Source organism: Primulina huaijiensis, chromosome 4 (assembly GCF_012295235.1).
Source record: "Primulina huaijiensis isolate GDHJ02 chromosome 4, ASM1229523v2, whole genome shotgun sequence".
Classification (NCBI taxonomy): Eukaryota; Viridiplantae; Streptophyta; class Magnoliopsida; order Lamiales; family Gesneriaceae; genus Primulina; species Primulina huaijiensis.
In genome coordinates, this window is record NC_133309.1 from 4,821,010 (window position 1) to 4,843,363 (window position 22,354).

General features: G+C 34.6%; 1 non-coding gene across 1 annotated transcript; it reads right to left on the reverse strand.

Annotated features, from left to right (window-relative positions):
• Positions 1–7,133: 7,133 nt before the first annotated feature.
• LOC140975982 (small nucleolar RNA R71) lies at positions 7,134–7,242 on the reverse strand. The gene has a single exon (XR_012175118.1). It is a non-coding gene; the product is annotated as a small nucleolar RNA R71 (small nucleolar RNA).
• Positions 7,243–22,354: the final 15,112 nt, after the last annotated feature.

Here is a 22,354-nt window from a genome sequence, read left to right on the forward strand (position 1 = left end):
TTTCGCACTCGAATGAATAACGAAGACCAGTGGTATTTAAGAAAAATATTTTTATTAAATAATTACTTTAATTATTTAATATATGGAGTAATTAAGTGTGATTTTTGAAAATGGGGCTTGGTTCGGTATTTTTACTCGTCGGGCCGTATTTTTAACCAGTACGCAAATTTTAGCGAGTCAAAGGACTTTTCGAAAGCTCGGACAATATTTTTAAAAACGTACATAAATGAAATAATTTTTGGTAGTGTTATTGGGCTTGACGGTTTTATTTTATTGTTTAATGGGCCTAAAACTATTTTAATATCTTTATTTTTAATTAATGACCCATTTACAACTTTTATTATGATTTAAACGCATCAATAGCAAACCCTAAGCCTCTTCTAAACACTCGGCCACCCCATACCTCTTATCAGCAGCAGGCTTTCATTCAAAATACAGCAGCCACTTGAAAATCCTCCAAGGTTTCAAGAAAACTCCTTCCCAGCTTCTACGGTGCAAGTTCTACGTGTATATCTCAAGGTTTTCGAGCGTAATAATGCAAAGGCACGCCATAAAACGTTTCTTTCTCATCTTTATGATGATTTTTGTGTGTTTTCATGAGGAATGAATATATACATTATGTTGTTTCATTTTTGCAAAGGTTTTGTCATGAAGATGCATATTTTCCTTTTTTCCAACTCATGGTTTTGTTGTCTGGTGAAAATGGATGCCGATTGGTGTTTCTAGGAGCTGATTATGTCAAGGTTTAATGTGTCAATGGGTTGGAGTCGTGAGGTAGCCACGGTTTGGTAAGGGCCGATCCAATACTTTGGTGGAATGGCTCGATTGTGGTTAGATCTGAAGAAAGGAGTGAGCCGGCGGTGCAAGTGCTGTTCCGAGCCTTGGACTAGACCCTCGTTGGTCTGAGCCGTGGCCTAGGATTGCTCAAACCCTGCTGGTCAAGGTCATGGGGCCGAGCTAGGGAGTTTAGGCGATGGTTGTCTCGGTTGGGCTTGTTTGGGAGGCTCACGTTTGGTCGCGCTTAACAGCTTGCATGCGGCTGAGGGCTAGGGCTAGGTCGGTCCAAGAGGGTCCAGAGGTGGGCTAGGAAGAGTTGGTTCAGGTCTGGTCCTCGGTGGTTTGGGCTTGGGTCAAAATTTAAGAAGATAGATACACTAGGGTTTTCAGTGCTTGTGTTATGAAAATTACAGCAAGCGGCAGCGTGTTTTATTGGGTTCAAAATGGCTAGAATTGGGTGGTCTAGGGGCTGGTTGGGAGTGATTATGTTGTGGTTTAAGTTTGAAAAGATTTGGTTAAGTTTCTGGTTGATTCACGGTAAAACCAGGACTCCGGTCCAAGTTTTAAAAAAAAATCGAATAAGTTATGTAACAAGCTCAAGTTTACATCTAGGAATCAATTGTAAATATGTTTTTAGGAGTGTTTTTGGCTTCGGGTGAAAATTTTGAGGTCCAGGGGTAAAATGGTCACTTAGGGTATCAAGGGGCAAAATGTTCATTTTGCACCTGGATCGAGTTAGCAGTCCTGGCAGCACTCTGGTCACAAAATCACACGTTTTAATGTATATGCTATCATGATCATGATCTTGTTGGAAAAATGGAAAATACGTTGCATGCTTGATTTTAAAAAATTTACGTTTATACATGATTTCTATAAGTGATGAATACGATGGTATGTTTTTTAAGGAAGGGAGTTGGTTGTGACTAATATGATGATACGGTAATATGATGACATGTAAGGTTAAGGCTCAGTGGATGGGAAAAACTGTCGCTGATGCCCCACCGTCAGGTACCGCTGTTATACGTGGATGGATCCATCGACTAATACGATGATACGAAAGTCACAACTAATGAATGAAATTCCTATAAAGAAAATGAATTCGTATCTGCAGATATGTTGAGACATGTTTTGCTTTGACACGATATTTTTATGAAACGTCTGCTATTCTTATTGCTTAAAAAGTACTAGTCAGTTTTTTTTTAAAACCTCTCCTAAATTCGGCCAATTACATATACACATACATAACATATTTTCGTACCATTTTAAAATAAAACATCAACCAACTAGCATTTGAAAATTTAAGAAAAATCTCAAAACATGAAATCGTCAAATGTTTTACCAAGCCTAAAAAGCAATAAATTTGAAAAGTATCATCCTCTCAATACCACTCAAAAGCATAAATAAATAGTCTTCAAATCTTTAACATAAATCATAATCGTAAATCACGAGTGCGAAAAAGTAGAAGCGCTAGTCCTCGGGTTATGTGCACCTTCAGTCCAGTCGATCAACCATCAAGACCTCCCACATCATAATTATTAATATTACATGTATCAATCACAACTAGTGAGTCTAAAGACTCAACACATCATATTCTTAATACCAAATAATACATATAAAACCACAAGCAACAGTGAAAATACTTTTACGTCAAAATACCATTTTCATGACATGCATCAACTTCAAAACATAAACATTTTCATATCATTCTCAACATATTCATATACATATTATCATCAACATATACGTATTTTTTTTTTCTTTCGTTTAATTCAGATCGTTAATTGTGACTTTCGTGTTCATCTATGTCTACGTCTACGTGTTGGGCGATGGATCCATCTACATGTAACTACAGTACTGGGCGGCGGGGACAATAGCAGCACTCTCACCGGTCAACTAGACCTTGGCCTTACGTATTAACATATCATCATATACATATTCGTATTCGTATCCAAAGAGATACGATCGTCGGGCTCCCACTCAGACCTAACCCTCACGAAATCTCCAACATATCATCGTATTAGTCACAATTACTTAACTTCCTTCAACGTTTCATATCTCATCACTTTATAAAATTTAAACATGCATGTAACGTTTTTCTTTTAAACCAAGCATGCAACATGTCTTTTAAATGTCCACGATAAATCATAAAATCCATGAACGTTTTAAAAATAACATTTTAACATATACATATCCATGAACATTTAAAATAATCATAATTTGACATAGAAAAGTTCGTAAACATTTGAAATAATCATATTAGCATATATAAACAGCATTCAGGACACTGCCACGATGTTTACTAATTTCTAGGTGTAAAATGACCGTTTTATCCCTAGACGTAAAATTCCAAGTTTTTGACATTTTCTTAATTTCATAGACTCTAACATGTCCCAAATAATTATTTAAGCTTACATGAATTTTATCATATTTTTATTTGGCTTAAATCGATGACTTTTAAATTAATCTTTAAATATAACATATTAATGCGTTTTAATCCCGAATTAAACCAAACCTTAATATAAAATTCCCAAATTAAAAACTTAGATTTTTAATAATTATATGAGCTTAAACCTAATTTTCCATAATTTTATTCCGCTTAAAACTAGGCCACGAGCCACACCCGTGGACCCATTGTTCAATTTTTCTTTTTTAATTTTTGTTTTTGACACCTAATCGAACACACCGAGCCATCTCCCAATTTACTCGAGCCATGACCAAGCCACATCAAGCCAAACTCGAGCCAACCCATCTAGGAACCCTCCTGACTAAGCTCAAGCCCAAGAACCAGCCCCTAAGTCGCTCAAACTCGCCTGGAAAGTGAGACCCGAAACTGCATGTGTGTGTGCGTGACTTCTACCCTTCACCAAGACTCCTAGCCAACCAGGACACCTCCAGCCCTTAACCATTAGACCCCTCATGACCCTAACCATCCCTGGACCACGCCCAAACCCAGCCTAGACCAGCGCCACTGAAACCCAAGCTGCGAACCACTGAACTTCATGACAGTAGCCACGTGCTTGTGCCTCTCCCACTCCCATGTTCTACTGCGTTTGGCTCGATCCACTGATAAACTTAAAAATAATAATTTATTATATGTAAAAACCTGTATTTTAAAATGTTAAGTTTCATTAAAATTATAAAATTATGTTATTTTAGTATTGTTTGCTTATATTTAAATGTCTAAATAAATATGTTATATTTTCACGTTTTCTACGTGTTGGTAAAATAATGATAACTCAAGCTAGAAAATTCAAATGAGGTGATTCAAACATGTTTGAAATCCTTGAGAAATTATCTACAACTTTACAGAAGACATGATTGCCTAAAAAGTTCATTGAGATGACCAAATTGTGCAAATATCAAAAGGAGGACAAATTTACTTTTACCATGACCAGCATATAGTAAAAAAATTATATCTATTTCAATATTTAACCAAATGAGGTGAACCAAGTGGCCAAATTCATCTATAGACAATTCCCCACATGTTTGCTGTTTTGAGCAGAGTCAAATTCAGTGATTAAAGTCGTGGAACAAAGCATTGAAAGAAGGGACATGGAATTGAAGTTGTAGGAGACAAAGACTACTATTACAACTACATGGCATTAATAAAATTTTAGACCCTTTCTCTCATTTGACCAATAAATAGAGGTCTTGTGCTAGCTTGATAATTATTCTATCCCATTGTAAAATATTGTGTGTGTGTGTGTGTGTATAAAATATCTAAGTTCCAATATATTTTTCATTTTCCCAACTATGAGTAATGTTTTTAGTGTTGATCAAAAGTAAGCTCATGACAAGCTAAATCTATTATGTCAAGGTGAAGATGATGCATTCTTGGTGAAGTAAGATTGTTTATATTTTGTGTATTCTTTCTTTATTTCTTTTTATTATAGGTATAAAAATGAATTATTTGTTGTTATCAATTTACATCNCTTTTTCTTTACTGTAACTAACACTACAAGAAATTCTGCATACAACAACGCACATACGATAACGGTTTTCGTGAAAAACCGTTGTCGTATGTTTTTAACAACGGTCTTATCCAAAACCGTTGTCTTTTGAGGGTCAAAGACAACGGTTTTTAAAAACCGTTGTCTTTTCAGGATCAAAGACAACGATTTTTGGGGTCAATTACAACGGTTCAATAAAACCGTTGTCTTTGAGCATTTTTTTAATGTCAATGACAACAGTTCATAGAACCGTTGTCTATTAGCGTGTTTTTTCGGACAAACAACAACGGTTTTGGAAAACGTTGCAATACTTAGCAACAGTTTTTCAAAAACCGTCACTAATTTTAAATTTAGCGACGGTTTTAAAATAACCGTCGCTACTATTAGCGACAGTTGTAACAAAACCCGTCGCATTTTTAAAATTAGCGACGGTTTTACAAAACCCGTCGCTACAATTAGCGACAGTGTTCTGACACCGTCGCTTCAGTCGTTAATCTTAGCGACGGTTTAAATATAAACCGTTGCAAATTTAAATCATGCGACAGTTTCAACATTACCGTCGCCAATAGCGACAGTTCTAATATTACCGTCGCCAATAGCGATGGTTTAAACAACAACCGTCGCAAATTGTCTATAAATATCACATTTTCCGTCCATTTTCCTCCACAACACTTCACAATACTTATAATTTTTCTCTTTTACACCATTTTATCACTTCACACAACACTTAAAATTTTTTTATCTTACACAATTTCACACAACACCTAACCTTTTTCTAACCACTTCATAACTCTTCAAAATTGTTTCTCTTATACAATTTCACACAACACCTAAAATTTTTCTAACCACTTCATAACACTTCAAAATTTTTTCTCTTATACAATTTCACACAACACGTATAATTTTTCCTCTTACACGATTTTACTACTTCACAACACTTAAATTTTTTTTCTTTTACACGATTTTAGTTTCGATTATAAGTTTTTTTAGATTTATTAAATTATTAAAAGTATTTTTTTTATTTTTCGAAACAAATTAGCGACGGAACTTGTGATTAATAACCGTCACTAATATTAGCGACGGTCTTGATTGGTAACTGTCGCTAATTTCAAATTAGCGACGGTTTGAACTAGCGACGGTTTAATGAACTGTCGCTAATTTTGAATTAGCGACGATTTTAGTGACGGTTATTTGACCTATCACAACGGATAAAAATCGTTGTCGTTGAACGGACTTTCAACAACACCCTCAGTTACAACAGTTTTAAGAAGGCTACGACAACGGATAAAATCCGTTGTCGTTTGCCGTTTTTGGTGTAGTGTAACTTTTATTTTCCCGCAACTAACTTTTATTTTACCACAACTAACTTATTAAATCATATATTTCATTTAGGCAATAGCGTGGCTCTGCCGGTTGTTCTAAATGAAATATAAGGATTTAATTTAACATTTACTTTATGCAATTATATATTTATATAGTTATAAATATAATCATAGGTACCATATATAAAATATCGGTTAATTCGATATTTTCTATAGTGGCAACTATATTATATTATGTGTGTTTAAATATTTAATTTTCTTGGAACCATTATTTATGGTGGATTCATTTATTTTACTTTTAGTTAAAAAATATTACATAAACCAAAAATAAATCCTCGAGCCTTGACAAAATTTATAATTTGTAAACTTCATTCTTGCATTTGGTAATCTATAAATTAATAAATTTAAACTTAAAATAAACTCTCTGTGGATCGATCTCGTACTTAAAAAATATATTACTTGCAGACAACTTACACTTGGATGAAATATAATTTAAGTAGTAGCAAGTTTTTGGCGTCGTTGCCGGGGAGGTATAAATTAAGTTTATATTTGTTAATTATGTTTTATTTATAAGTATTGTGTTGTTTTTTGTATGAGTATTTGGAGTCGAAAAAAAAGTGGTAGACTTATTCGAGTATTTAAAATAATTTAAACATGGATGATAATTCAAATAATCAAGATAATGATAATAATAACAATAATAATAATAATAATCAAGAACATGATCAATTAAGAACACTTAGGCACCATACGAACCCTATTAGAACTAGTGCCCCATCTTGTTTAGTTTTTCCTCCTGAGGCATCTAATTTCAACTTTAAATCTAAATTTATTCAACTTTTACCAAATTTTGATGGCTTAGATTCTGAAAATCCATATTTACATCTAAGAGAATTTGAGGAAGTTTGTAACACTTATAATGATCAAAATTGTAGCATGGATATAGTTCGATTAAAGCTTTTTCCTTTTTCTTTAAAAGATAAAGCTAAAACATGGCTACAAAATTTGAGATCGAGTTCAATAAGGTCATGGGAAGAAATGCAACAACAATTTCTTAAAAAAATTTTCCCTTCCCATAGAACAAATTCTTTTAAAAGACAAATTACAAATTTTTCTCAAAAACAAGGAGAAACATTTTATCAATGTTGGGATAGATATAAAGAATTACTTAATACATGCCCACATCATGGTTTTGAAACATGGAGAATAGTTTCTAACTTTTATGAAGGTCTGATACCTAAAGATAGGCAAATGATAGAAAATACTCAAAATTGGGATAATATAGGTACACTAAAATCACCAACAACTAAAATCAATAATTCCACAAATGGGAGTGGTATCTATAATCTTAAAGATGATATAGATATTCAAGCTAAACTTGCATCTATAGCAAGAAAAATTGAGTCATTAGAAATGAAAAAGAGTGGTCAATTAAAAAGTATTCAAGAAATTGTTTGTCATGTATGTGATACACATGATGGTTCAACAAAAGATTGTCCAACATTACCTTCATTTAAAGAATGTCTCCATGAACAAGCAAATTATGTTAACAATTATAAAAAACAAATATTAGATCTTTTTCACCATCATATAATCATGGATGAAAAAATCATCCTAATTTTAGTTGGAGGAATGATAATAATGCACAACCCTCACAACAATATTTTGAAAATAACCAAAATCATCAAGGTTATATTCCTTATGTAACACGTCCAAGAAAAAACTTTGAAGATGTAATTCATGCATTTATCCAAAAGCAAGAGTCTATCAATATTCAAAACAATCAATCTATGAGTAATTTGAAAGAAACTCTTGCAAAATTTTCACATGCACTTAATATTCATGAAAAAAGAAAATTTCCATCTCAACCTCAACTTAATCCAAAAAATCAAAATCAAGAATTAAAAAATGAAAAAATTGATCAAATAAAATCTGTTATTACTCTTAGAAGTGGTAAAATAGTTAATGATCCATATAGTAATGAAAACAAGGATCATTTAAAATCAAAGAGTAAGGATGATAATCTTGATACTTTTGAGAATGATGATATCTTAAATTCTAAAAATAATATGTTGAATGATAAATCATCTGAAATATTAAGTGAATCAAATAAACCTCCACCATTTCCTCATGCATTAAAAAATCATAAAAAACAAAAAAATGATTCTGATATCTATGAAGTTTTAAACAAGTAAAGATAAATATTCCATTATTAAATGCTATTAAACAAGTACCTTTATATGTAAAATTTTTAAAAGACTTATGTACTGTGAAGAGAAAATTGCATGTGAAGAAGAAAGCATTCTTGGCTGAACAAGTAAGTTCTATTCTTCAAAATAATTCTAGTTTAAAATATAAAGATCATGGTTGTCCAACAATTTCATGTATTATTGGATAAAATAAAATTAAAAAAACTTTGTTAGATTTGGGAGCAAGTGTGAATTTACTTCCTTATTCAGTTTATGAAAAAGTTAATTTAGGAGAATTAAAACCCACTTCTGTTACTCTCTTGCTGACGGATAGGTCAATCAAAATACCCAGAGGTATTGTAGAAGATGTGTTGGTTCAAGTTGATAAATTCATATATCCTGTAGATTTTATTATGTTAGATACACAACCAATAGAAGTACATAATGAAATTCCAGTAATATTGGGACGACCATTTCTAGCAACTTCAAATGCTTTAATTAATTGTCGAAATGGAATAATGAAATTATCTTTTGGAAATATGACTCTAGAACTTAATGTGTTCAATTTATGTAAACAACCAAGTATTAATGAAAATGAATATGATTATGAAATTGAAACAATTGTGGAAGAAAATATACAAGAAGAAAACTTAAATCAACAATCTGAAGTTTTTTCAATAGAAAGTTTTGAGTCTGAAAATAATTTTAAATAAGATAATAATACAAAAATTGAATTAAAAGTTTTACCATTAGAATTGAAATATGTATTTCTTGGTGAAAATAAAACATTTCCTGTTGTAATTTCTTCCACGCTTTTACCAAATCAAGAAGAAGATTTAATTAAATTATTTAAAAAAATATAAAAATGCAATTGGATGGACTTTGAAAGATATAAAAGATATGGATCCTTTAATTTGTACACATAAAATTCGCTTGGAATAAAATGCTAAAACATATCAACAACCACAAAGAAGGTTAAATCCACATATGAAAGAAGTTGTTAAGAATGAAGTATTAAAACTATTAGACGCTGGAATTATCTATCCAATCTCAGATAGTAAATGGGTAAGTCCAACACAAGTAGTACCTAAAAAGTCATGCATCACTGTTATAAAAAATGAAAAGGGAGAGTTATTACAAGCTAGAATTCCATCTAGTTGACGTATGTGTATTGATTATAGTAAATTAAATGATGCAACTAGAAAAGATCATTTCTCACTACCATTTTTAGATCAAATTCTAGAAAAAGTACCAGGTAATTCTTATTATTGTTTTCTTGATGGGTATTCGGGGTATTATCAAATACCTATATCATTAGAAGATCAAGAAAAAACTACTTTCACTTGTCCTTTTGAAACTTTTGCATTTAAAAGAATGTCATTTGGTTTATTTAATTCAAACGTCTGCCCTTTTTATTGCTTTAAAAGTACTAGAAATTTTTTTTAAACACTCAATTTTCGGCCATTTACATTTACCACATGAAATTATTTTTATAAAATATTTTACCCTTTTAAAATAAAACATCATCCATCTAGCATTTTAAAAATCAAGTGCAATAGTCATAAAAATGAAATTGTCAACTGTTTTACCAAGCCTAAAAGGTAATTAGGTTGAAAAGTATATGTTGGAAACGAAATTCTGGCGTTTGACAAAATATGAACCAAACTCTAAAATCTGGAGTTTGACAAACTGATCAACCAACTGATACGCGCAATTATATTCAGCAACTGGACTTAACAACTGAAATCAGCAGATCTAATAAAGAAAGCTGATCAGTTGTTGTTGGAAACGAAATTTCGACATTTGACATAATATGAACCAAACTTTAAATTCTGGAGTTTGATAAACTGATCAACCAACTGATATGCGAAATTATATTCAGCAAACTGGACTTAACAACTGAAATCAGCAGATCTAAACTAATCAGTTGGAAACCGATCAGTTGATATATTCAGCCGTATGCTTCCTTCAACTAAACATGTCTCGGGAAAGAACATTCAACCGACAAAGAGACATAGCAGATTGCAACTGAATATGAAACGCCGCACTTCAATCAATACAGCTTAGAACAACACATTTCGGCTAAAGTAATTAAGACGCCGCATTACAATAAATGAAGCAAACAATGCACAAGGAATGATGAAGTGGCAATCAACGGATACAAAGATTCAAACATATCTCAAGTTACCGTTGGAAGGGAAGCATATAAATATGACAGAAGAACAGCTGAAAGAGAAGAGACACAGATCACTCTATTAAAAGCTTACTGTTACTCTGTCAAAATCTCAGCTCACTCTTACTTTATTTATTCGTAGCAGTCAAGGATACAATTTGAGCTTACTAGCACTTTGTAATAATCGTTAAATTCGATAGTGCTAAGATCAGTTACGCACTGAGAACATTTTGTAATACTAAGAGTTTCAGTTTTTGGCAGTGATAAGTCCGATCTGAAGTGGGTCAGTACAAATCTTGTATTCGATCAAAGTATTTTAGTGGATATCCTATCCTTGAGATAGAAGGGGTGACGTAGGAGTAATTGAAATCTCCGAACATCCAGAAACAATCCTTGTGTATTTTATTTCAGTTTTGTATTATATCTTTCATTCAGTTAATTTCCGCAACTACTTCAGTTTAACTGATTGTCATTGACCAGCAAGATTCCGAGAATCAGTTTCTCACCAAACTGAACTCAAAACTCGAAAATATCAGTTTTAATTGTGAGTGTTTATTCAACCCCCCTTCTAAACACTTTTGTTACATTAATCGATCCTATCAAGTGGTATCAGAGCGGTTGAATCTTGTTGTTGAATACTTTTGATCTATAAACTTGCTAGCATGACTTCATTCAACAAAATTCCTATGTTCTCCAGAGAAGAATTTGATGACTGGAAAATCAGAATGCAGGCTCATTTAGCTACACAAGATGATGACATGTGGTATGTCATAACTGATGGACCCATGAAGATTCTAAAAACAAATACAGCAGTTGCTATAACAGAAGGGGCAGCACAAAGAATAGAAAAGCCCAGAGATGAATGGACAACTGAAGATAAAAGAAAAGCAAATCTTGATAATGTGGCTAAAGACATTCTGTACAAAATGCTGGACATAGTAACCTTCAGCAAAATAAAGATGTGTAAGTCAGCCAAAGAAATTTGGGAAAAGCTGATCCAGCTGTGCGAATGAAATGATCAAACCAAAGAAAATAAACTTTCTGTTGCTGTTTAAAAGTTTGATAACATCAAAATGAAAGCAAGAGAATCAATACACGAGTATGATGAAAGAGTAAGCAGTATCATCAATGAGTTAAATGCACTTGAAAAAGTGTATACCAACAAAGAGATTGCACTGAAGGTAATGAGAGGTCTTCCCAAGGAATGGGATGTCAAGACCATGGCTATGAGGGAATCCAAATATCTGAACCATATTGAACTTCATGATCTGTTTGCTGATTAAAGGCTTATGAATTTGAGCTGCAGACCAGAGAAGGAGAACCATCTACCCCTGCAGCCACAACTGCTCTAGCTGCTGTCAGAACTGAACCATTCAGTTCAGTCGAGAAAATTGCTGATCAGTTGAGCAGTGATGCTATGTCACTGTTCATAAAAAAATTTGGAATATTTATGAGAAAGAATCAAGGAAACTTTCAGAAGCCATACCAAAGAAACAACTCCAAAGATGAATCAAATGTCTGCTACAACTGTGGAAAATCAGGTCACTTTATGGCCGATTGTCCTAAACCTAAGAAGGATAGTCAAGGCTCAATTGATAGAAGAAAGAAATCATATGAGCACAAAAGAAGTCCCAAGGAAGATAAGAAGTCCTTCAGAAAGAAACATGAGGTACTCTTAGCTGAAGAAAACAAATCTAAATAGGCAAAAACTGACTGTGAGGAGTCAGAACCAGAAAGCTCATGCAGCTCTAGTGATGATGAGGAAGTCAAGTGCTTAATGGCTAATGATGCAGAAGAAGAACCATCTAGCCAACATGTATTTGATTTCAGCTCAACTGATTTCACACGAGAAGAACTCATTCTAACACTACATGACATGGTAAATGAGTATCAAAAGCCTGCATCATCATTTGAAAAAATCAAAGCAAAGCAAACTGATCCCACAGACAATAAAACCAAAACTGATGAATCAGTTGATGGGTTGAGTCTAAAAAGGGAAATTGCTGAGTTAAAAGCAGAGAGAAACAAAAATCAGTCATTAATCCAAAAATTGATTCTTGAAAACTCAAAACAGACTGAGCTCATTCAGTCTTGGAACAAGAAATCTACTGCACTGAATGAGATGCAGAATTCACAAAAATCAGTTTCTGATAAAACTGGTTTAGGGTTCAACACTCAAGAAGAAATATATCCAAATGATACTCAACCAAAGTCAAAAATAGACAAATGGAAATACATTCATTTTGTCAAAACAACAGTGATACAAGAAAAAATTGAGCCTAGTAAACTGATTGAGCAACCTACTGAGAATATGAACAAGGCTAGAAGATATGGGATTGGTTATAGTAAAAAATTCTCAACTGATTCACAAAGTCAGTCATCAAAGAGGTCTCACAAGAACTATTCGAATAGCTATTTCAATTACTGTAACTGCAAGCCAGTTCAGAAGAGATATAGACTGAACAATTAGTTGAATAAAGCTAAAACAAGTATTGTATCATCTGTACACTACACACCAAGCACACAAAAGTCGAGAAAAACCATTTGGAATACAGCTACTGGAAAGTCTGTTAGACTAATCCTAGTGTAGATTCCTAAGGGACTAATCAGTTCAGGACCCAAATAGATATGGGTACCAAGTTATATTATATGTGTGATTACAGGTAACAGGTACAAACAAGAACTCAATATGGTATTTGGACAGTGGATGCTCGCGACATATGACAGGAGATGCAAGTGTGTTATCACAACTGATCAAATACAATGGTCCAAACATCAGTTTCGGGGACAATTCCAAAGGTAAAACTGTGGGTAAGGGTAAGCTTATCCATGGTAACTTTACTTTTAAAGATGTTCTATTAGTAGAAAACCTGAAGTATAACTTGATTAGCATCAGTCAGTTATGCGACAGTGGATTCTCAGTACAATTTGACAAAAACTCATGTTTAGTCAAAACTTCAACTGATGAAATCATACTAACTGGCAAACGTTGTGGAAACACATATAAAGTCAGTTGGAATGATCAAACTTATGCACCAGTTTGTTTTATTGCTTCCAAATCATCTAAAAACTGGTTGTGGCATAAGAGACTAAATCATTTAAACTTTAAATCCATTGCCTATCTGAGTAAACATGAACTTGTAACTGGTTTGCCCAAAATAGATTTTTCAAAAGAAAAACTTTGCTCAGCATGTCAGTATGGTAAACAAGTACGATCCTCTTTTAAAAACAAGGGATGTAAATCTTCATCCCGATGCTTAGAACTGTTGCACATGGATCTCTTTGGTCCTATACCAGTCATGAGCTTAGGAGGAATGAAATACACCTTGGTAGTCGTAGATGATTTTTCAAGAATTACTTGGGTTATTTTTCTCAAGTCTAAAGACCATACTGTTTCGCAACTAATAAAGCTCTTCAAAAGACTTTTAAATGAAAAATCAGTTGGAATTGATCGAATCAGATTTGATCGAGAAACTGAATTCATCAATCAAACTATTTCAAATTTTCTAGAAAATGCTGTAATTAAGCACGAGCTCTCAGCAACCAGAACTCCTCAGCAAAATGGTGTAGCTGAGAGAAGAAATCGGACTCTTAAAGAAGCTGCCAGAACAATGCTTGCTGATTCTGGTATTTCTCAAAGATTTTGGGTAGAGGCAGTAAACACTGCGTGTTATACTCAGAACAGATCAATGATTAATAAGAATCATTTGAAAACACCATATGAGATCTGGCATGAAAGAAAATGTATAATTACTTATTTCAAAATATTCGGCTGCAATGTTTTATTCTTGATAATGGTAAAAATTATTTAAAAGCGTTTGATGCTAAATCTACAGAAAGAATATTTCTTGGATACTCATCAGTTAGTATAGCCTATAAAGTCCTCAACAAGAAAACCCTAAATGTTGAAGAATCTGCTCATGTTGATTTCGATGAAAATGAACTAACTAATAAGCCAACTGATCAAGTTGAGCTAGTTGATCGACTTACAGATATCAGTTTGGAAGATGATGACAAAAATGAAAGTCATGGCTATCAAAACATACTTCAAACACATGAACCAGAAGTGATGGACCAATCAGATGTGCATGAAGTCGTTGCTGATGATCAGTTGACAGAGCATAATGATAACATTCAAATACCAGTTGACAAAGCACCAACTGAGACTGAAAACTGTGTTCAGTTACCAACTGAAGAAATAGCTGATACGACGAATACTGAGTACAGATGGAGAAAATCACATCCACCTGAACTGGTAATATGAAATCCATCTGATCCAGTAAGAACTCGCAATCAAGTGCTAAATTTATTTATCTATTAAGCTTTTGCTTCACAACTAGAACCGAAGAAAACTGATGAAGCTCTTGCTGATCCTAACTGGGTAAATGCAGTGCAAGAAGAGCTAAATCGGTTCACTTATAACAATTTCTGGAACTTAGTTCCAAGACAAATTTCAAAAACTATTGTAGGTACAAAATGGGTATACAGAAATAAACTGAACGATGATGGTTCAGTTGTACGCAACAAAGCAAGATTAGTGGCACAAGGATATAGGCAAGAAGAAGGAATTGACTATGATGAGACGTATGCTCCAGTTGTAAGACTGGAAGCAATCAGAATTTTTCTTGCTTATGCATCACACAAGAAATTCAACGTATATCAGATGGATGTAAAGAGTGCATTTCTGAACGGTCAACTACAAGAGGAAGTATATGTTGAACAACCCCCAGGTTTTGTAAATCATAACTTTCTTGATCATGTATATCATTTGAACAAAGCCTTATATGGCCTTAAACAAGCTACCAGAGCTTGGTACGAAACTCTTTCAAAATTTCTAACTGACATGATTTTTCTGTTTTATCAGTTGATAAAACCTTGTTCAAATTTGCTAAGAATGATCACATTTTATTAGTTCAAATTTATGTTGATGATATCATATTTGGGTCAACTAACCCCAAATTATGCGAAAAGTTTGATAAACTAATGCAGGATAAGTTTGAAATGAGCATGATGGGCGAACTGACATTCTTGCTTGGGCTGCAAGTGAAGCAACTGGAGACTGGTATATTCATCAGTCAAACTAAATATACAAAGGAGCTGCTGAAGAAATTTGGCATGGAATCATGTTCAGCTGCAAATACTCCCATGAGCTCATCAGTAAAATTGGACACTGATCAAAGGGGAATATCAGTTGAGGCGACATTATATCGAGGTTTAATAGGTTCATTGATGTACCTAACTGCCAGTCGTCCTGATATTGTATTTGCTGTCTGTATGTGTGCTAGATTTCAAGCAAATTCTAAGCAATCACATTTCTCAGCAGCTAAAAGAATTTTGAAATATCTTAAGGGTACACAAAATGTTGGGTTATGGTATTCTAAAGACTCTACTTTCAATTTATTTGGATATTCAGATGCAGATTATGGAGGATGTAAGCTTGATCGCAAAAGTACAAGTGGATCTTGTCAGTTTCTAGGAGACAGACTGATCTCGTGGTTCAGCAAAAAGCAGACATCCATAGCTACCTAAACAACTGAAGCAGAATACCTTGCTGCTGGTAGTTGTTGTGCACAACTGATCTCGATCCAGCAACAACTGAAAGATTATGGAGTAATTACAAATGAATTGCCCATATTTTGTGACAATACGAGCACAATTACCATCACCTATAATCCAGTTCTTCACTCAAGGACCAAGCATATAGATGTTAGGCACCACTTCATTAGAGATCATGCTTTGAAGAAGGACATCAGATTGGAGTATACTTCAACTGAGCAACAAGCAGCTGACATCTTCACCAAACCATTACCCGAGACTAAGTTTTCTTACTTTCGCAATATTCTTGGTTTAATTGACTTGTCTTAAAATCATTATTGATGCTATTTTACTAATAAGATTATTTGCAGAAAATAAGAACACAACAACAAATTGGAAATGATAATTTATTAAGAATAAAATCGATTTCACATTACAGAAGAGAACTTAGAACCAACTGAATCTTGCCATTCTGTGACCCAATTATTCAACTCATAAATTCGGATTCTAGAAAATGATTCAGTTGTAGAAATCTTCTCAATTACATGCCATTCCTTTCATAGCATTGCATGTAACAGAGCATTGTCATCAACCAGGTCTGTAACATGCTGACTTCAAAATGATCAATGTATTTTCTTGCTGTTGCTGCTTGAGCACGAGAAGGAGCAGCACCACTACTACTTATCCTCTGCAAATCATGAATTTTGAACCATGTTGACATCACTTTCGTCAAGACATATTCCTCCATCGTTTTCTTCAACTCTTCTAAATAAGGACTTAATTGTTCAGTAACTTGAATATGCGTACGGCTGCATGCATCAGAATTACTTGAATCCGACATATTGAACTGTTATTATATCACATTTTATCTCTATCATCTTTTTATAGACATATGACATTAAATGTTGAAGAAGCTAAAGAGTCACGAGGCAACCGAAGCGTTTTTCTCATTTACCCAGGCTTCTTATTTATCAGTTGTTCATTATCAACTGATATCAGTTTGTCATTTATTACTTAATGCTTAACTGATTTCAGTTCATAGTCAACTGATATAAGTTAGTCTTTCATCAGTTCATCTGTTTAAAGTTCGCAATTCATATATATAACAACTGATGAAGTTTATCATTTGTAGGAAAGAGAATAACAAAGTTAAGCTCATACAAATACTTCATTCAACCATAAACGTTTGCACGGATTACATCATCATATTTTTCCTCTACAACAATTATCCACATTTTCAACCAAGCAGATAAAGGTCCTGTAGATGTCTTGTCAAAGCTCTGAGAAACAGCTATGCTCTTAAGGATTTTCAGTTCCTTTCGAAGCATTAGCTGATAGAGATGACCATCCTTAAAGACGTCCACCCACACAGCTATGTTCATGTGCTCCCGCAACTTTTTCGTCTCTGCCACCAGTTCAGGAGTGGTAGCCTCCCCAGTATTGTACAGGAACTCAAGCTTCTGTAACTTTTCTCAGTAGTGAAGACTCTTATAGAAGACCTCATCTTCTATAACAGCTTTCTGGCCTCCAGAGCAAACGGCGAAGCACTCGAGCTACTCATATATGCCATTTCTTTTGTCTTGAATATTTTCACCAATATGAGTGAAACTAACCGTGTTACTTCTATTTATAGCCGAAATTCATGGAAGCTGATGGGCCGTCAACGTTTCAGCAAACGATAATCTTTCTGATCCTTAAATTTATTTAATATCTTCACTTTAACTATTCTATGCACCGATTAAGGGGGAATATCAGTTTTTGAAAATGTTAACTGAGAGGACAATTGTTTGTGAATTCTCAACTGAAATGAATCAGTCTCCCAACTGATTGTTCAGCTGGATATTTTACAAATCTTCTCATATAAGTTAACAAATTAAAAAAACTTATTATATTCCAAATCAACTAACGTGACTGCAGTTTCATAACGTGGCCTATTTTAAACCGCTTACTTTTTGCACACACGCTTACAGCACACGTACACATATTTTTATTCAAATTTTTTTGGACTGACACGTGTCCCGAATTTGAACAGTCACGAACAAATGTACTATGCCCGCCTCAATTCAGTTTTCTTTCTTACGCATACAATCAGTTCCTAAGAGCATACTAATTCCAAAGCTTATATTTTACGAATTTCAGATCAGTTTACTTTTCGAAATGGCGAATCAAATCCCAGCTCACATGTTGAACGCTATGGCCATTGATTTTGACTCAGTTTTATCAGTTCAAGAAGCTGATGTTAAGAACGTCTTTCTGAAAATTGAATCTGCTGGTCTCAGGATGTTTTTGGGACAATCTTCGCAGGAGATCTACCCCAAGGAAGTAAATGAATTCTATATAAAGGGGTTTGTCACTACTTATGGAAGTATCTCTGTAACTGTCAATAGTCAGCTGTTGATCCTATCTGAAGAGACCTTCAGAGAAATTTTCTCGTTGCCAACTGATGGGTACGTCAGCTTCTCTGAAGTCAAAACATCTGACATTGAAGAAATGCAATCCTTGCTGTCTGCTGATGGGCGTAAAATTAAAGTTTCCGATCCTAAGAAGGAACTGTAGCATGAGGTTCAGTTATTAGCCGACATTGTGGCGAAGGGCATATTGGCTAAAGCAGGCTCTTATGCTGCCCTTACTCTTGAGAAATTCCAAGTGATGACCATCATCATGGGAGAGAAGAAAGCTAACTGGAGGCACATTATCTTCAATATTCTAAGGAATATGCTTCAATCTACCAAACAATCAAGAGGCTTTGCCATTCCAATCAGTTATCATCTGAAACTAAAAGGATTGGTAGCTGACAATGCTGGAAAATCATCAAAGTTCAAGGTCTTCACTGCCAAGAACATCTTGCCACCAAAAACCAAACAGGAGGTTGGGACGCAACCACCTGCTCCAACACCAGTCAAGAAGGCCAAAACTTTGGCCCAACTGAAGATTGCAAAACGAAAACTGATTATCAGAGAATCAGATTCGGAGAAAACTCCTTCTCCTAAGCTTGTCAAGAGACCGAGGACGCAAAGAACTAAACCAATAACAGCGGTGAAATTCATTCCAACTGAGAGCTTGACTCAATCAGCTGCTCAACAGCCTATTCAGGCTATACCTTTGCAGGTTGTTCCACCTGATGATTCAGTTGCTGAAGAAGAGGCACCCGCTAAAATAAGAGCTCCCTTGATACACTCTCCTCCCAGCAGAAAGAGCCATCTCCACAACCAGTTGCTGAAAAACCTGTTCAGGATGTGCCACAATCATCTGCTGTGGAACATCAGATGTACTCTGAAGCTGAGCTGACTTTTGCCAACATTGATGAAATTATTCAAGCAATGGCGAAAGAATTTCTTATGAGTGAACCCATTTCTGAAGAAGTTGATCACTCAACTGATCAAATCGCTCAAGAGGTTCCCATCTCAACAGAAGTACTAGTTCAGTCTGTTGTTGCTGAAATAGAGGATCAAACAGTGGTGGCTAGCCCATCACCAAATCAACAGATTGCTGAAAAACTTCCAACTGATGAGCTAGCTCAAATCACAACTGATTTTTAAGAAGATGCATCAGCTCATGATTAATCAACTGAAGATCCTGCAGTCTCTCCTATTCAGCAGGAAAGTATCTCTGCTGATCATCATCAATCTTCACCTCCTACAGTCCAACTGGCAGTAACTGAAACAGATGTTCCAGCACAGACTATTTCTGAAACGATGATATCTGATAAGACCATGGTGGTCTTTGATCAAGTCTCAACAGAATTAGGAACATCTTGTTAGTCTCCGCCTCATTTTTCTACAGATTTTGATAAAGTTCTGGAAGATATTAAGGAAATGCAGCAGAAAATGAATGAAATGATCAATCATGTATACAAGATCCAGCATACTCAATTAGAGCATTCTCTGAAACTGGAACATTCTGAAAAATTCAACTATCAGAAACTGACGACAATTCAAGATGCTTTAATATCTCTCTCTCGAACAGTAGATGATATTCAGAAGAACAGAGGATTGGTTAAGAGTCTCTCAGTGACTCAAGACTCTATCAGCAAAAGAGTTGATGCTGTGGAGACACTTGTATCAAGAAAGATAGATGTACTTCAAATCGCTCTAACCTTTGCTGTTGAAAACGTATCAACTCTGTCAACTTTCTATCAACAGATGTTCGAAGATTATCCTTGAAGATGGAGCTGTTTGACAAAAAGGGGGAAGAAATCAAAGAGATTCTAGAACAACAGAAGAAATCTTCTCGTTGAAGAAAAATCTCTACAAGTCTAACTATCTTGTATTTGTGTGGATTATTATTCAGCTGATCAAGATCAACCTCTTTTTTTATCTACAATGTTTTCAGATGATCAATTATTATTTACTTAGTTTGTCAAACACCATAAAGGGGGAAATTGTCGAAAATGAAATTCTGGCGTTTGACAAAATATGAACCAAACTCTAAATTCTGGAGTTTGACAAACTGATCAACCAACTGATACGCGCAATTATATTCAGCAACTGGACTTAACAACTGAAATCAGCAGATCTAATAAAGAAAACTGATCAGTTGTTGTTGGAAACGAAATTCCGGCGTTTGACATAATATGAACCAAACTATAAATTCTGGAGTTTGATAAACTGATCAACCAACTGATACGCGCAATTATATTCAGCAAACTGGACTTAACAACTGAAATCAGCAGATCTAAACTGATCAGTTGGAAACCGATCAGTTGATATATTCAGCCGTATGCTTCCTTCAACTAAACATGTCTCGGGAAAGAACATTCAACCAACAAAGAGACATAGCAGATTGCAACTAAATATGAAACGCCGCACTTCAATCAATACAGCATAGAACAACGCATTTCGGCTAAAGCAATTAAGACGCCGCATTACAATAAATGAAGCAAAAAATGCCCAAGGAATGATGAAGTGGCAATCAACGAATACAAAGATTCAAACATATCTCAAGTTATTGTTGGAAGGGAAGCTTATAAATATAACAGAAGAACAGCTGAAAGAGAAGAGACATAGATCACTCTATTAAAAGCTTGCTGTTACTCTGTCAAAATCTCAGCTCTCTCTTACTTTATTTATTCGTAGCAGTCAAGGCTACAATTTGAGCTCACTAGCACTTTGTAATAATCGTTAAATTCGATAGTGCTAAGATCAGTTACGCACTGAGAACATTTTGTAATACTAAGAGTTTCAGTTTTTGGCAGTGATAAGTCCGAACTGAAGTGGGTCAGTACAAATCTTGTATTCGATCAAAGTCTTTTAGTGGATATCCTATCCTTGACATAGAAGGGGTGACGTAGGAGTAATTGAAATCTCCGAACATCCAAAAACAATCCTTGTGTATTTTTTTCAGTTTCGTATTCTATCTTTCAGTCAGTTAATTTCCGCAACTACTTCAGTTAACCTGATTGTCATTGACCAGCAAGATTCCGAGAATCAGTTTCTCACCAAACTGAACTCAAAAACTCGAAAAGATCAGTTTTAATTGTGAATGTTTATTCAACCCCCCTTTCTAAACACTCTTGTTACATTAATCGATCCTATCAGTATAGCCTATACTAAAACTCTCAATAATCTCTCAAAAGCATAAATAAATAGTCTTAAAATCTTTAACATAAATCATGAATCATAAATCGTAAATGCGGATAAGTAGAAGCGCTGGTCCTTGGGTTGTATGCGCCTTCAGTCCAGTCAAATCATCCGTCAAGACCTCCCTCAACCTCACCTGCATCCATCACACCTAGTGAGTCTAAAGACTCAACACACCATAATCTTTATAACAAATAATACGTATAAAACCACATGCAACAGTGAAAATACTTTTACGTAAAACTAACTTTTCATGAAGATGCATAACCTTTAAACATGAACATTGTCGTAAACATTTTCATGACATGTATAACGTAAACTTTAACTTTTTCTTTTTTTCCTCAACATGAAATAACATAAAACATTTTTCATGATCATAAACATTTTTCCTTTTCCTTTTCCTTTTTTTTTTTTTTTTCTTTTTTTTTAATTTAGATTGTTAATTTTTACTTTCTCATCATGACATAAACCTCAAAAGTCGATGGATCCATCTACATGAAACAGCAGTACTGGGCGGCGGGGGACACCAGCAACACTCTCGCCGGTCAACTGGGCCCTGGCCTATCCTCTTTCGAATAGAAATACGATCGTCGGGGTTCCCTCTGGGGCCTTTTCCCATAAATGGGCTCCCTCTGGGGTTTTTTCCCCTCACGATGTCCTTAAAGGATTATCAGACTAGTATGCATAAGTAACTGCAGTAGCATAGTCCAAAGGACGCATCATCATAACATTATTTCGTATAGTAGGTCGTAGACCATCCATGAAGTGTCTAAGCTTTTCTTCGGCATCCCTGGCAATAAGAGGTACATAGTGACAACCCCTATCGAAC